Source organism: Primulina tabacum, unplaced genomic scaffold, assembly GCF_025594145.1.
Source record: "Primulina tabacum isolate GXHZ01 unplaced genomic scaffold, ASM2559414v2 Contig919, whole genome shotgun sequence".
In the NCBI taxonomy this organism is placed as follows: domain Eukaryota; kingdom Viridiplantae; phylum Streptophyta; class Magnoliopsida; order Lamiales; family Gesneriaceae; genus Primulina; species Primulina tabacum.
Window position 1 is genome coordinate 1 of NW_027459984.1, and position 13,862 is coordinate 13,862.

A 13,862-nucleotide genomic window follows, 5' to 3' on the forward strand; every position below is an offset into this window, starting at 1 on the left:
CCGAAATTCGATTCCGTTTCCATTTTATAGTATCTCAGGCATAATAATATCTTTACATTCGCAATTTTCTTCTTATTTTCTTTTCTATTTTCTGGGAACATTTAGCGATTTTTTTTGTCGTGAGTCGGTTCTGTGCGGAAGGGTATGACGTAGATTACTCCGGAGACGGTTAACTCATTAAAAATAATTATTTCGACTGTTTAAGCAATAATTTATGTAAACTGTTGCGACACAAGGACTTTCAAGGGAGGTCACCCATCCTAGCTCTGTCATCGCGCCAGAACGCTTAACTTCATGGTTCTGATTGGGCGAGAGCAGTGCCGCGTGTTGTCCATCGCCGCCCGCTCCACACGTACTCGAGGGATATAAGAATAAACATCCCACTCAATGTCGGGTGCGATCATACCAGCACTAATGCACCTAATCCAATCAGAACTCCGAAGTTAAACGTGTTTGGGCGAGAGAAGTACTAGAATGGGTGACCCCCTTGGAAGTCCTCGTGTTGAACCCCTTTTCGTGTTTTTCTATTTTTGATTACTTGTTGACAGACTATTTTTTGCTCAAATCATCTGAATCTCGATCGGGAGAAGATAAGACATGTGAAAACAACGTAGCTGTGACACTGCCGTTTTTGGACAAAATTGTATGCTAATTTGATTGTAAACGGGCAAACGGACGAGACTCATTACTACGCAATGAACTGACGAGATTTTAGCCGAATTCCTTCACTAAGACCCTCTAATTTGCGATTTACCGCTTCCGTTAAGCTTTCGTTTCCTCGAGAAATCCGCTTAGGAAGTTCGAAATTCGATTCCGGTTCCATTTTATCGTATCCCAGGCATAATAATAGCTTTACATTCGCTATTTTCTTCTTCTTATTTTTTTTCTATTTTCTGTGAACATTTAGCGATTTTTGTTGTCGTGAGCCGGTTCGGTGCAGAAGGGTATGACGCAGATGACTCCAGAGACGGTTAACTCATTAAAAACAATTATTTCGACTGTTTTAGCTATAATTATGTAAACGAACGCGACACAAGGACTTCCAACGGAGGTCACCCATCCTAGTATTTCATCGCGTCAGAACGCTTAAATTCATGGTTATGATTGGGCGAGAGCAGTGCCGCGTGGTTACCATCGCTGCCCGCTCCACACGTACTCGAGGGATATAAGAATAAACATCCCACTCAATGTCAGGTGCAATCATACTAGCACTAATGCACCGGATCCCATTAGAACTCCGAAGTTAAGCGTGTTTGGGCGAGACCAGTACTAAAATGGGCGACCCCCTGGGAAGTTCTCGTGTTGCACCTTTTTTCGTGTTTTTCTACTTTCGATTACTTTTTGACAGACGATTTTCGGCTCAAATCATATTAATCTCGATCGGGACCAGATAAGACATGTGAAATCAACGTAGCTCGGGCATTGCCGGAGTTGGACAAAATTGTAGGCTAATTTGATTGCAAACGGGCAAACGAACGGGACTCATTACTCCGCAATGAGATTGCAAGATTTTAGCCGAATTCTTTTTCTAAGACCCTCTAATTTGCGATTTTCCGCCTCTGTTAAAGCTTCTGTTTCCTCGACAAATCCGCTTAGGAAGTCCTAAATTCGATTCCGGTTCCATTTAATCGATCCCAGGCATAATAAGCTTAACATTCGCTATTTTCTTATTCTTATTTTTTCTCTATTTTTGGAAACATTTAAGCGATTTTGTTGTCGTGAGCCGGTTCTGTGCGGAGGAGTATGACGCAGATTACTCCGAAAACGGTTAACTTAATAAAAACAATTATTTCAACTGTTTTAGCTATAATTTTCGTAAACTGTCGCGACACAAGGACTTCCAGGGGAGGTCACCCATCCTAGCTCTGCCATCGCGCCAGAACGCTTAACTTCATGGTTCTGATTGGGCGAGAGGTGTGCCGCGTGTTGTCCATTGTCGCCCGCTCAACACGTACTCGGGGATATAAGAATAAACATCTCACCCAATTTCGGGTGCGATCATAAAAAAAACCAGCACTAATGCAAACCGAATCCCATCAGCAACTTCGAAGCTCAAGCGTGCACTTGGGCGAGAGCAGTACTAGGATTGGGTGACCCCCTGGGAATAGGTCCTCGTGTTGAACACCTTTCGTGTTTTTTATGTTTGATTACTTGTTGACAGACGATTTGTTGGCTCAAATCATCTGAATCTCGTCGGGACCGAGATAAGACATGTGAACTCAACAGTAGCTTCGGGCAACTGCCTGGATTTGGACAAAATTGTTGGATAAGTTGATTGTTAACGGGAAAAAACGAACGAGACTCATTACTCCGCAATGAGCAGGCAAGATTTAGGCAGAATTCATTCTCTAAAGGACCCTCTAATTTGCGATTTTCCGGTTCTGGTTATGCTTCTGTTCCTCGAGAAATCCTCTTAGGAAGTTCTAAATTCGATTCATGTTCCATTTTATCGTATCTCAGGCATATAATAAGCTTTACATTCGCTATTTTCTTCTTCTTATTTTTTTTCTATTTTATGGAAACATTTAGCAATTTTTGTTTCATGAGCCGTACTACGTGTGCGGGAAGGGTATGACGCAGATTACTTCGAAGACGGTTAAACTCATTTAAAACAATTATTTCGACTGCTCTTTAGCCATAATTCCGTAAAACGTCGCGACACGAGGACCCTTGCTCAGGGAGGTCACCCATCCTAGCCCGCTCCATCGCGCCAGAACGCTTAACTTCGTGGTTTGATTGGCGAGAGCAGTGCCCGTGTTGACCATCGTCGACCGCTCCACACGTACTCGGGGATATAAGAATAACATCCCCTTCAATGTTCGGGTGCGATTCATACCAGCCTAATGCTCCGGATCCCATTAGAACGCCGAAGTTAAGCGTGCTTGGGCGAGAGCACTACTAGCATGGTGACCCCATGGGAAGTCCTCGTGTTGCACCCCTTTTCGGGTTTTTTCTATTTTTGATTTATTACTTGTTGACAGACGATTTCGGCTCAAATCAACTGAATCTCGATCGAGACCAGATAAGACATGTGAAATCAACGTAGCTCGGGCAATGCCGGATTTGGACAAAATTTTAGCCTAATTTGATTGTAAACGGGGCAAACGAACGAGACTCATTACTCCGCAACGAGGTGGCGAGATTTTAGCCAAATTCCTTCTCTAAGACCCTCTAATTTGCGATTTTCCGCTTCTGTTAAGCTTTAATTTCCTCGAGAAATCCACTTAGGAAGTTCTAAATTCGATTCCGGTTCCATTTTATCGTATCCCAGGCATAATAATAGCTTTACATTCGCTATTTTCTTCTTCTTATTTTTTTTTCTATTTTCTGGGAACATTTAGCGATTTTTTTTGTCGTGAGCTGGTTCTGTATGGAAGGGTATGAGGGAGATTACTCCGGAGACGGTTAGTTCATTAAAAACAATTATTTCGACTGTTTTAGCACAGTTTACGTAAACGGTCGCGACACGAGGACTGCCCAGGGAGGTCACCCATCCTAGCTCTGCCATCGCGCCAGAACGCTTAACTTAATGGTTCTGATTGGGCGAGAGCAGTGCCGCGTGTTGTCCATCGCCGCCCGCTCCACACGTACTCGAGGGATATAAGAATAAACATCCAACTCAATGTCGGGTGCGATCATACCAGCACTAATGCACCGGATCCCATCAGAACTCCGAAGTTAAGCGTGCTTGGACGAGAGCAGTACTCGGATACGTGACCCCCTGGGAAGTCCTTGTGTTGCACCTCTTTTCGTGTTTTTCTATTTTTGATTACTTGTTGACAGACGATTTTCGGCTCAAATCATCTGAATCACGATCGGGACGAGATAAGACATGTGAAATCAACGTAGCTCGGGCACTGCCGGATTTGGACAAAAATGTAGCCTAATTTCATTGTAAACGGGCAAACGAACGAAACTCATTACTCCGCAACGAGGTGGCGAGATTTTAGCCGAATTCCTTCTCTAAGACCCTCTAATTTGCGATTTTCAGCTTCTGTTAAGCTTCCGTTTCCTCAAGAAATCCGCTTAGAAAGTCCAAAATTCGGTTTTTGTTCCATTTTATCGTATCCCAGGCATAATAATAGCTTTACATTCGCTATTTTCTTCTTCTTATTTTTTTCCTATTTTCTGGGAACACTTAGCGATTTTTGTTGTCGTGTGCCGGTTCTGTGCGGAAGGGTATGATGCAGATTACTCCGGAGACGGTTTAAGTCATTAAAAACAATTATTTCGACAGTTTTAACCATAATTTACGTAAATGGTTGCGACACGAGGACTTCCCAGAGAGGTCACCCATCCTAGCTCTGCCATCGCGCCAAAACGCTTAACTTCATGGTTCTGATTGGGCGAGAGCAGCGCCACGTGTTGTCCATCGCCGCCCGCTCCAAACGTACTCGAGGGATATAAGAATAAACATCCAACTCAATGTCGGGTGCGATCATACCAACACTAATGCACCGGATCCCATCAGAACTCCGAAGTAAAGCTTGCTTGGGCGAGAGCTGTACTAGGATGGGTGACCCCCAGGGAAGTCCTCGTGTTGCACCCCTTTTCGTGTTTTTCTATTTTTGATTACTTGTTGATAGACAATTTTCGGCTCAAATCATCTGAATCTCGATCGGGACCAGATAAGACATGTGAAATCAACGTAGCTCGGGCACTGCCGGATTTGGACAAAATTGTAGGTTAATTTGATTGTAAACGGGCAAACGAACGAGACTCATTACTCCGAAATGAGCTGGCGAGATTTTAGCCGAATTCCTTCTATAAGACCCTATAATTTGCAATTTTCCGTTTTTTGTAAGCTTCCGTTTCCTCGAGAAATCTTTTTAGGAAGTCCGAAATTCGATTCCGGTTCCATTTTACCGTATCTCGGGCATAATAATATCTTTACATTCGCTATTTTCTTCTTCTTATTTTTTTTTTCTATTTTCTGGTAATATTTAGCGATTTTTGTTGTCGTGAGCCGGTTGTGTGCGGAAGGGTATGACGCAGATTACTCCGGAGACGGTTAACTCATTAAAAACAATTATTTTGACTGTTTTAGCCATAATTTACGTAAACGGTCGCGACACGAGGACTGCCAGGGGAGGTCACCCATCCTAGCTCTGCCATCGCTCCAGAACGCTTAACTTCATGGTTCTGATTGGGCGAAAGCTGTGCCGCGTGTTGTCCGTCGCCGCCCGCTTCACACGTACTCGAGGGATATAAGAATAAACATCCCACTCAATGTCGGGTGCGATCATACCAGCACTAATGCACCGGATCCCATCCGAACTCCGATGTTAAGCGTGCTTGGGCGATAGCAGTACTAGGATGGTTGACCCACTGGGAAGTCCTCGTGTTGCACCTCTTTTCGTGTTTTTCTATTTTTGATTACTTGTTGACAGACGATTTTCGGCTCAAAGCATCTGAATCTCGATAGGGACCAGATAAGACATGTGAATTCAACGTAGCTCGGGCACTGCCGGATTGGGGAAAAATTGTAGGCTAATTTGATTGTAAACGGGCAAACGAACGAGACTCATTACTCCGCAACGAGGTGGCGAGATTTTAGCCGAATTCCTTCTCTAAGACGCACTAATTTGCGATTTTCCGCTTCTTTTAAGCTTCCGTTTCCTCGAGAAATCCGCTTAGGAAGTTCAAAATCGATTCGGGTTCCATTTTATCGTATCGCAGGCATAATAATAGCTTTAAATTCGCTATTTTATTCTTCTTATTTTTTTTCTATTTTCTGTGAACATTTAGCGATTTTAGTTGTCGTGAGCCGGTTATGTGCGGAAGGGTATGACGCAGATTACTCCGGAGACGGTTAACTCATTAAAAACAATTATTTCGACTGTTTTATCCATAATTTATGTAAACGGTAGCGACACGAGGACTTCCCAAGGAGGTCTCCCATCCTAGCTCTGCCATCGCGCCAGAACTCTTAACTTCATGGTTCTGATTGGGCAAGAGCAGTGCCGCGTGTTGTCCATCGCCGCTCGCTCCACACGTACTCGAGGGATATAAGAATAAACATCCTACTCAATGTCGGGTGCGATCATACCAGCACTAATGCACCGGATCCCATCAGAACTCCGCAGTTAAGCGTGCTTGGGCGAGAGCAGTACTAGGATGAGTGACCCCCTGGGAAGTCCTCGTGTTGAACACCTTTTCGTATTTTTCTATTTTTGATTACTTGTTGACAGACGATTTTCGTCTCAAATCATCTGAATCTCGATCGAGACCAGATATGACATGTGAAATTAACGTAGCTCGTGAACTGCCGGATTTTGATAAAATTGTAGCCTAATTTTATTGTAAACGGGCAAACGAACGTGACTCATTACTCCGCAATAAGCGGGGCGATATTTTAGCCGAATTCCTTCTCTAAGCCCCTTTAATTTGCGATTTTCCGCTTATGTTAAGCTTCCGTTTCCTCGATAAATCCGCTTAGGAAGTTCTAAATTCGATTTCGATTCCATTTCATCGTATCCCAGGCATAATAATAGCTTTACATTCGCTATTTTCTTTTTATTATTTTTTTTCCATTTTCTGGGAACATTTAGAGATTTTTGTTGTCGTGAGCCGGTTCTGTGCGGAAGGGTATGACGCAGATTACTCCGGAGACGGTTAACTCATTAAAAACAATTATTTCGACTGTTTTATCGATAATTTATGTAAACGGTAGCGACACGAGGACTTCCCAAGGAGGTCTCCCATCCTAGCTCTGCCATCGCGCCAGAACTCTTAACTTCATAGTTCTTATTGGGCAAGAGCAGTGCCGCGTGTTGTCCATCGCCGCTCGTTCCACACGTACTCGAGGGATATAAGAATAAACATCCTACTCAATATCGGGTGCGATCATACCAGCACTAATGCACCGGATCCCATCAGAACTCCGAAGTTTAGCGTGCTTGGGCGAGAGCAGTACTAGGATGGGTGACCCCCTGTGAAGCCCTCGTGTTGCACCCTTTTTCGTGTTTTTCTATTTTTGATTACTTGTTGACCGACGATTTTTGAATCAAATCATCTGAATCTCGATCGGGACCAGATAAGACATGTGAAATCAACTTAGCTCGGGCACTGCCGGATTTGGACAAAATTATTGGCTAATTTGATTGTAAACTGGCAAAAGAACGAGACTCATTACTCCGCAAAGAGCTGGCGAGATTTTAGCCGAATTCCTTCTCCAAGACCCTCTAATTTTCGATTTTCCGCTTCTGTTAAGCTTCCGTTTCCTCTAGAAATCCGCTTAGGAATTTCGAAACTCGATTCCTGTTCCATTTTATCGTATCTCGGGCATAATAATAGCTTTACATTCGCTATTTTCTTCTTCTTATTTTTTTTTCTATTTTCTGGGAACATTTAGTGATTTTTGTTGTCGTGAGCCGGTTCTGTGCGGAAGGGTATGACGCAGATTACTCCAGAGACGGTTAGCTCATTAAAAACAATTATTTCGATCTTAACTTCATGGTTCTGATTGGGCGAGAGCAGTGCCGCGTGTTGTCCAACGCTGCCCGCTCCACACGTACTCGAGATATATAAAAATAAAAATCCAACTCAATGTCGGGTGCGATCATACCCGAACTAACGCACCGGATCCCAACTGAACTCCGAAGTTTAGCGTGCTTGGGCGAGAGAAGTACTAGGATGAGTGACCCCCTGGGAAGTCCTCGTGTTGAACACCTTTTCGTGTTTTTCTATTTTTGATTACTTGTTGACAGACGATTTTCGGCTCAAATCATCTGAATCTCGATCGAGACCAGATATGACATGTGAAATTAACGTAGCTCGTGAACTGCCGGATTTTGACAAAATTGTAGCCTAATTTGATTGTAAACGGGCAAACGAACGAGACTCATTACTCCGCAATAAGCGGGCGAGATTTTAGCCGAATTCCTTCTCTAAGACCCTCTAATTTGCGATTTTCCGCTTCTGTTAAGCTTCTGTTTCCTCGAGAAATCCGCTTAGGAAGTTCTAAATTCGATTTCGGTTCTATTTTATCGTATCCGAGGCATAATAATAGCTTTACATTCGCTATTTTCTTTTTATTATTTTTTTTTATTTTCTGGGAACATTTAGAAATTTTTGTTGTCGTGAGCCAGTTCTGTGCGGAAGGGTATGACGCAGATTACTCCAGAGACGGTTAACTCATTAAAAACAATTATTTCGACTGTTTTATCCATAATTTACGTAAACGGTCGCGACACGAGGGCTTCCCAGGGATGTCTCCCATCCTAGCTCTGCCATCGCGCCAGAACGCTTAACTTCATGGTTCTGATTGGGCAAGAGCAGTTCCGCGTGTTGTCCATCGCCGCCCGCTCCACACGTACTCGAGGGATATAAGAATAAACATCCTACTCAATGTCGGGTGCGATCATACCAGCACTAATGCACCGGATCCCTTCAGAACTTTGAAGTTAAGCGTGCTTGGGCGAGAGTAGTACTAGGATGGGTGACCCCCTGTGAAGCCCTCGTGTTTCACCCTTTTTCGTGTTTTTCCATTTTGGATTACTTGTTGACCAACGATTTTTGGCTCAAATCATCTGAATCTCGATCGGGACCATATAAGACTTGTGAAATCAACGTAGCTCGGGCAAACGAACGAGACTCATTACTCCGCAATGAGCTGGCGAGATATTAGCCGAATTTCTTCCCTAGAACCCTCAAATTTGCGATTTTCCCCTTGTTTTAAGCTTCCGTTTCCTCGAGAAATCCGCTTAGGAAGTTCGAAATTCGATTCATGTTCCATTTTATCGTATCCCAAGCATAAAAATAGCTTTACATTCGCTATTTTCTTTTTCTTATTTTTTTTCTATTTTCTGGGAACATTTAGCGATTTTTGTTGTCGTGAGCCGGTTATGTGCGGAAGGGTACGACGCAGATTATTCTGGAGACGGTTAACTCATTAAAAACAATTATTTCGACTATTTTAGCCATAGTTTACGTAAACGATCGCGACACGAGGACTTTCCAGGGAGGTCACCCATCCCAGCTCTGCCATCACGCCAGAACGCTTAACTTCATGGTTCTGATTGGCCGAGATATAAGAATAAAAATCACACTCAATGTAACTGCCGGATTTTGACAAAATTGTAGCCTAATTTGATTGTAAACGGGCAAACGAACGAGACTCATTACTCCGCATTGAGCTTGCGAGATTTTAGCCGAATTCATTCTCTAAGACCCTCTAATTTGCGATTTTCCGCTTCCGTTAAGCTTCCGTTTCCTCGAGAAATCCGTTTAGGAAGACCGAAATTCGATTCCGGTTCCATTTTATCGTATCCCAAGCATAATAATAGCTTTACATTCGCTATTTTCTTCTTATTATTTTTTTTCTATTTTCTGGGAACATTTAGCGATTTTTGTTATCGTGAGCCGGTTCTGTACGGAAGGGTATGACGCATATTACTCCGGAGACGGTTAACTCATTAAAAACAATTATTTCGACTGTTTTATCCATAGTTTACGAGATGATCGCGACACGAGTACTTCCCAGGGAGGTCACCTATCCTAGCTTTGCCATCGCGCCAGAATGCTTAACTTCATGGTTCTGATTGGGTGAGAGCCGTGCCGCGTGTTGTCCATCGCTGTCCGCGCCACACGTACTCGAGGGATATAAGAATAAACATCACACTCAATGTCAGGTGCGATCATACCAGCACTAATGCACCGAATCCCATCAGAACTCCGAAGTTAAGCGTGCTTGGGCGAGAACAGTACTAGGATGGGTTACCCCTTGGGAAGTCCTCGTGTTGCACCACTTTTCGTGTTTTTCTATTTTAGATTACTTGTTGACAGACGATTTTCGACTCAAATCATCTGAATCTCGATCGGGACCAGATAAGACATGTGAAATCAACGTAGCTCGGGCACTGCCGGATTTGGACAAATTGTAGCCTAATTTGATTGTAAACGGGCAAACAAACGAGACTCATTACTCCGCAATGAAGCGCGCGAGAATTTAGCCGAATTCCTTCTCCAAGACCCTCTAATTTGCGATTTTACGCTTCTGTTAAGCTTCCGTTTCCTCGAAAAATCCGTTTAGGAAGTCCGAAATTCGATTCGGTTCTATTTATCGTATCCCAGGCATAATAATAGCTTTACATTCGCTATTTTCTTCTTCTTATTTTTCTTTTCTATTTCCTGGGAACATTTAGCGATTTTTTTTTTCGTGAGCCGGTTTTGTGCGGAAGGATATGACGCAGATTACACCAGAGACGGTTGACTCATTAAAAACAATTATTTCGACAGTTTTAGCTATAATTTACGTAAACAGTCGAGACACGAGGAGTTCACAATGAGGTCACCCATCCTAGCTCTGCCATCGAGCCAGAACGCTTAACTTCATGGTTATGATTGGGCGAGAGCAGTGCCGTGTGTTGTCCATCGCCGCTCGCTCGACACGTAATTGAGGGATATAAGAATAAACATCCCACTCAATGTCGGGTGCGATCATACCAGCACTAATGCACCGGATCCCATCAGAACTCCGAAGTTAAGCGTGCTTGGTCGAGAGCAGTACTAGGATGGGTGACCCCCTTGGGAGTCCTTGTGTTGCACTACTTTTCGTGTTTTTCTATTTTTTATTACTTGTTGACAGACGATTTTCGTCTCAAATCATCTGAATCTCGGTCGTGACCAGATAAGACATATGAAATTAACGTAGCTCGGGCACTGCCGAATTTGGACAAAATAGTAGCCCAATTTGATTGTAAACGGGCAAACGAACGAGACTCATTACTCCGCAATGAGCTGGCGCGATTTTAGCCAAATTCCTTCTCCAAGACCCTCTAATTTGCAATTTTCCGCTTCTGTTAAGCTTCCATTTCCTCGAGAAATCCGCTTAGGAAGTCCGAAATTCGATTCCGATTCCATTTTATCGTATCTCATGCATAATAATAGCTTTCCATTCGCTATTTTCTTCTTCTTATTTTTTTCTATTTTCTGGGAACATTTACCGATTTTTATTGTCTTGAGCAGGTTCTGTGCGGAAGGGTATGACGCATATTACTACGGGGACGTTTAACTCATTAAAAACAATTATTTCATATGTTTTATCCATAATTTACGTAAATGGTCGCGAAACGAGGACTTCCCAGGGAGGTCACCCATCTTAGCTCTGCCATCGCGCCAGATCGCTTAACTTCATGGTTTTGATTGGGCGAGAGCAGTGCCGCGTGTTGTCCATCGCCGCCCGCGCCGCACGTACTCGAGGGATATAAGAATAAACATCCCACTCAATGTCAGGTGCGATCATACCAGCACTAATGCACCGGATCCCATAAGAACTCTGAAGTTAAGCATGCTTGGGCGAGAGCAGTACGATGATGGGTGAACCCCTGGGAAGTCCTCGTGTTGCACCTCTTTTCGTGTTAATCTATTTTTGATTACTTGTTGATATACGATTTTCCGCTCAAATCATCTGAATCTCGATCGGGACCAGATAAGACATAAGAAATCAACGTAGCTCGGTCACTGCTGGATTTGGACAAAATTGTAGCCTAATTTGATTGTAAACGGGCAAACGAACGAGACTCATTACTCCGCAACGAGCTGACGAGATTTTAGACGAATTCCTTCTCTAAGACCCTCTAATTTACGATTTCCGCTTCTTTTAAGCTTCCATTTCCTCGAGAAATCCGCTTAGGAAGTTCTAAATTCGATTCCGGTTCTATTTTATCATATTCAGGCATAATAATAGCTTTACATTTGCTATTTTCTTCTTCTTATTTTTTTTTTCTATTTTCTGGGAACATTTAGCGATTTTTGTTGTCTTGAGCAGGTTCTGTGCGGAAGGGTATGACGCATATTATTCCTGAGACGGTTAACTCATTAAAAACAATTATTTCGACTGTTTTATCCATAATTTACGTAAACGGTCGCGACACATGGACTTCCCAGGGAGGTCACCCATCCTAGCTCTGCCATCGGGCCAGAGCGCTTTACTTCATGGTTCTGATTGGGCGAGAGCAGTGCCGCGTTTTGTCCATCGCCGCCCGCTCCACAAGTACTCGAGGGATATAGAAATAAACATCCCACTCAATGACGGGTGTGATCATACCAGCACTAATGCACCGGATCCCATCAGAACTCCGAAGTTAAGCGCGCTTGGGCGAGAGCAGTACTAGGATGGGTGACCCTATTGGAAGTCCTCGTGTTGCACCCCTTTTCGTGTTTTTCTATTTTTGATTACTTGTTGAAAGACGATTTTCGGCTCAAATCATCTGAATCTCGATCGGGACCAGATAAGTCATGTGAAATCAACGTCGCTCGGGCACTGCCGGATTTGGACAAAATTGTAGGCTAATTTGATTGTAAACGGGCAAACGAACGAGACTCATTACTTCGCAATGAGCTGGCGAGATTTTAGCCGAATTCTTTCTCTATGACCCTCTAATTTGTGATTTTCTGCTTCTGTTAAGCTTCTGTTTTCTCAAGAAATCCGCTTAGAATGTCCGAAATTCGATTCCAGTTCCATTTTATCGTATCCCAGGCATAATAATAGCTTAACATTCGCTATTTTATTCCTCATATTTTTTTTCTATTTTTCTGGGAACATTTAGCGATTTTTGTTGTCTTGAGCAGGTTCTGTGCGGAAGGGTGTGACGCATATTACGGCGGAGATGGTTAACTCATTAAAAACAATTATTTCGATTGTTTTATCCATAATTTACGTAAAGGGTTGCGACACGAGGACTTCCCAGGGAGGTCACCTATCCTAGCTCTGCCATCGCGCCAGAACGCTTAACTTCATGGTTCTGATTGGGCGAGAGCAGTGCCGCGTGTTGTCCATCGCCGCCCGCTCCACTCGTACTCGAGGGATATAAGAATAAACATCATACTCAATGTCGGGTGTGATCATACCTGCACTTATGCACCGATTCCTATCAGAATTTTGAAGTTAAGCGTGCTTGGGCGAGAGCAGTACTATGATGGGTGAACCCCTGGAAAGTCCTCGTGTTGCACCTCTTTTCGTGTTTTTCAATTTTTGATTACTTGTTGACAGACGATTTTCGGCTCAAATCGTCTGAATCGCGATCGATAGCAGATAAGACATGTGAAATCAACGTAGCTCGGGCACTGCCAGATTTGGACAAAATTGTAGCCTAATTTGATTATAATCAGGCAAACGAACGAGACTCGTTACTCCGCAATGAGCTGACGAGATTTTAGCCGAATTCCTTCTCTAAGACCCTCTAATTTGCGATTTTCCGCTTCTGTTAAGCTTCTGTTTCCTCGAGAAATCCGCTTAGGATGTCCGAAATTATATTCCGTTCTATTTTATCGTATCTCAGGCATAATAATAGCTTTACATTCGCTATTTTCTTCTTCTTATTTTTTTTTTCTATTTTCTGGGAACATTTCGTGATTTTTGTTGCCGTGAGCCGGTTCTGTGCGGAATGGTATGACGCAGATTACTCCGGAGACGGTTAACTCATTAAAAACAATTATTTCGACTGTTTTATCCATAATTTACGTAAACAGTCGCGACACGAGGACTTCCCAGGGAGGTCACCCATCCTAGCTCTGCCATCACGCCAGAACGCTTAACTTCATGGTTCTGATTGGGCGAGAGCAGTGCCAGGTGTTGTCCATCGCCTCCAGCTTCACACGTATTCGAGGTAAATAAGAATAAATATCCCAATCAATGTCGTGTGCGATCATACCAGCACTAATGCACTGGATCTCATCAGAACTTCGAAGTTAAACGTGCTTGGACGAAAGCAGTACTAGGATGGGTGACCTCTTTGGAAGTCCTTGTGTTGCACTCTTTTTCGTGTTTTTCTATTTTTGATTACTGCTTGGCAGACGATTTTGAGCTCAAACTATCTGAATCTCGATCGGGAGCAGATAAGACATGTGAAATCAACGTA

General features: G+C 43.3%; 12 non-coding genes and 4 pseudogenes across 12 annotated transcripts; all 16 read left to right on the forward strand.

The window, feature by feature from the left end:
- The first annotated feature begins 392 nt into the window (after positions 1-392).
- On the forward strand, positions 393-511 carry LOC142535287 (5S ribosomal RNA; annotated as a pseudogene).
- A 681-nt stretch (positions 512-1,192) lies between these two features.
- Positions 1,193-1,311, forward strand: LOC142535270 (5S ribosomal RNA). The gene has a single exon (XR_012817462.1). It is a non-coding gene; the product is annotated as a 5S ribosomal RNA (ribosomal RNA).
- A 1,510-nt stretch (positions 1,312-2,821) lies between these two features.
- LOC142535291 (5S ribosomal RNA) lies at positions 2,822-2,939 on the forward strand (annotated as a pseudogene).
- Positions 2,940-3,627: 688 nt separating this feature from the next.
- Positions 3,628-3,746, forward strand: LOC142535277 (5S ribosomal RNA). Its single transcript, XR_012817469.1, has one exon. It is a non-coding gene; the product is annotated as a 5S ribosomal RNA (ribosomal RNA).
- A 684-nt stretch (positions 3,747-4,430) lies between these two features.
- On the forward strand, positions 4,431-4,549 carry LOC142535275 (5S ribosomal RNA). Its single transcript, XR_012817467.1, has one exon. It is a non-coding gene; the product is annotated as a 5S ribosomal RNA (ribosomal RNA).
- A 685-nt stretch (positions 4,550-5,234) lies between these two features.
- LOC142535273 (5S ribosomal RNA) lies at positions 5,235-5,353 on the forward strand. The gene has a single exon (XR_012817465.1). It is a non-coding gene; the product is annotated as a 5S ribosomal RNA (ribosomal RNA).
- A 682-nt stretch (positions 5,354-6,035) lies between these two features.
- On the forward strand, positions 6,036-6,154 carry LOC142535271 (5S ribosomal RNA). Its single transcript, XR_012817463.1, has one exon. It is a non-coding gene; the product is annotated as a 5S ribosomal RNA (ribosomal RNA).
- A 684-nt stretch (positions 6,155-6,838) lies between these two features.
- Positions 6,839-6,957, forward strand: LOC142535292 (5S ribosomal RNA). The gene has a single exon (XR_012817476.1). It is a non-coding gene; the product is annotated as a 5S ribosomal RNA (ribosomal RNA).
- A 596-nt stretch (positions 6,958-7,553) lies between these two features.
- Positions 7,554-7,672, forward strand: LOC142535286 (5S ribosomal RNA; annotated as a pseudogene).
- A 682-nt stretch (positions 7,673-8,354) lies between these two features.
- LOC142535272 (5S ribosomal RNA) lies at positions 8,355-8,473 on the forward strand. Its single transcript, XR_012817464.1, has one exon. It is a non-coding gene; the product is annotated as a 5S ribosomal RNA (ribosomal RNA).
- Positions 8,474-9,630: 1,157 nt separating this feature from the next.
- LOC142535296 (5S ribosomal RNA) lies at positions 9,631-9,749 on the forward strand. Its single transcript, XR_012817478.1, has one exon. It is a non-coding gene; the product is annotated as a 5S ribosomal RNA (ribosomal RNA).
- A 683-nt stretch (positions 9,750-10,432) lies between these two features.
- Positions 10,433-10,551, forward strand: LOC142535276 (5S ribosomal RNA). Its single transcript, XR_012817468.1, has one exon. It is a non-coding gene; the product is annotated as a 5S ribosomal RNA (ribosomal RNA).
- Positions 10,552-11,233: 682 nt separating this feature from the next.
- On the forward strand, positions 11,234-11,352 carry LOC142535279 (5S ribosomal RNA). Its single transcript, XR_012817470.1, has one exon. It is a non-coding gene; the product is annotated as a 5S ribosomal RNA (ribosomal RNA).
- A 683-nt stretch (positions 11,353-12,035) lies between these two features.
- Positions 12,036-12,154, forward strand: LOC142535295 (5S ribosomal RNA). The gene has a single exon (XR_012817477.1). It is a non-coding gene; the product is annotated as a 5S ribosomal RNA (ribosomal RNA).
- A 684-nt stretch (positions 12,155-12,838) lies between these two features.
- LOC142535289 (5S ribosomal RNA) lies at positions 12,839-12,957 on the forward strand (annotated as a pseudogene).
- Positions 12,958-13,641: 684 nt separating this feature from the next.
- LOC142535282 (5S ribosomal RNA) lies at positions 13,642-13,760 on the forward strand. The gene has a single exon (XR_012817473.1). It is a non-coding gene; the product is annotated as a 5S ribosomal RNA (ribosomal RNA).
- The last annotated feature ends 102 nt before the right edge of the window (positions 13,761-13,862 follow it).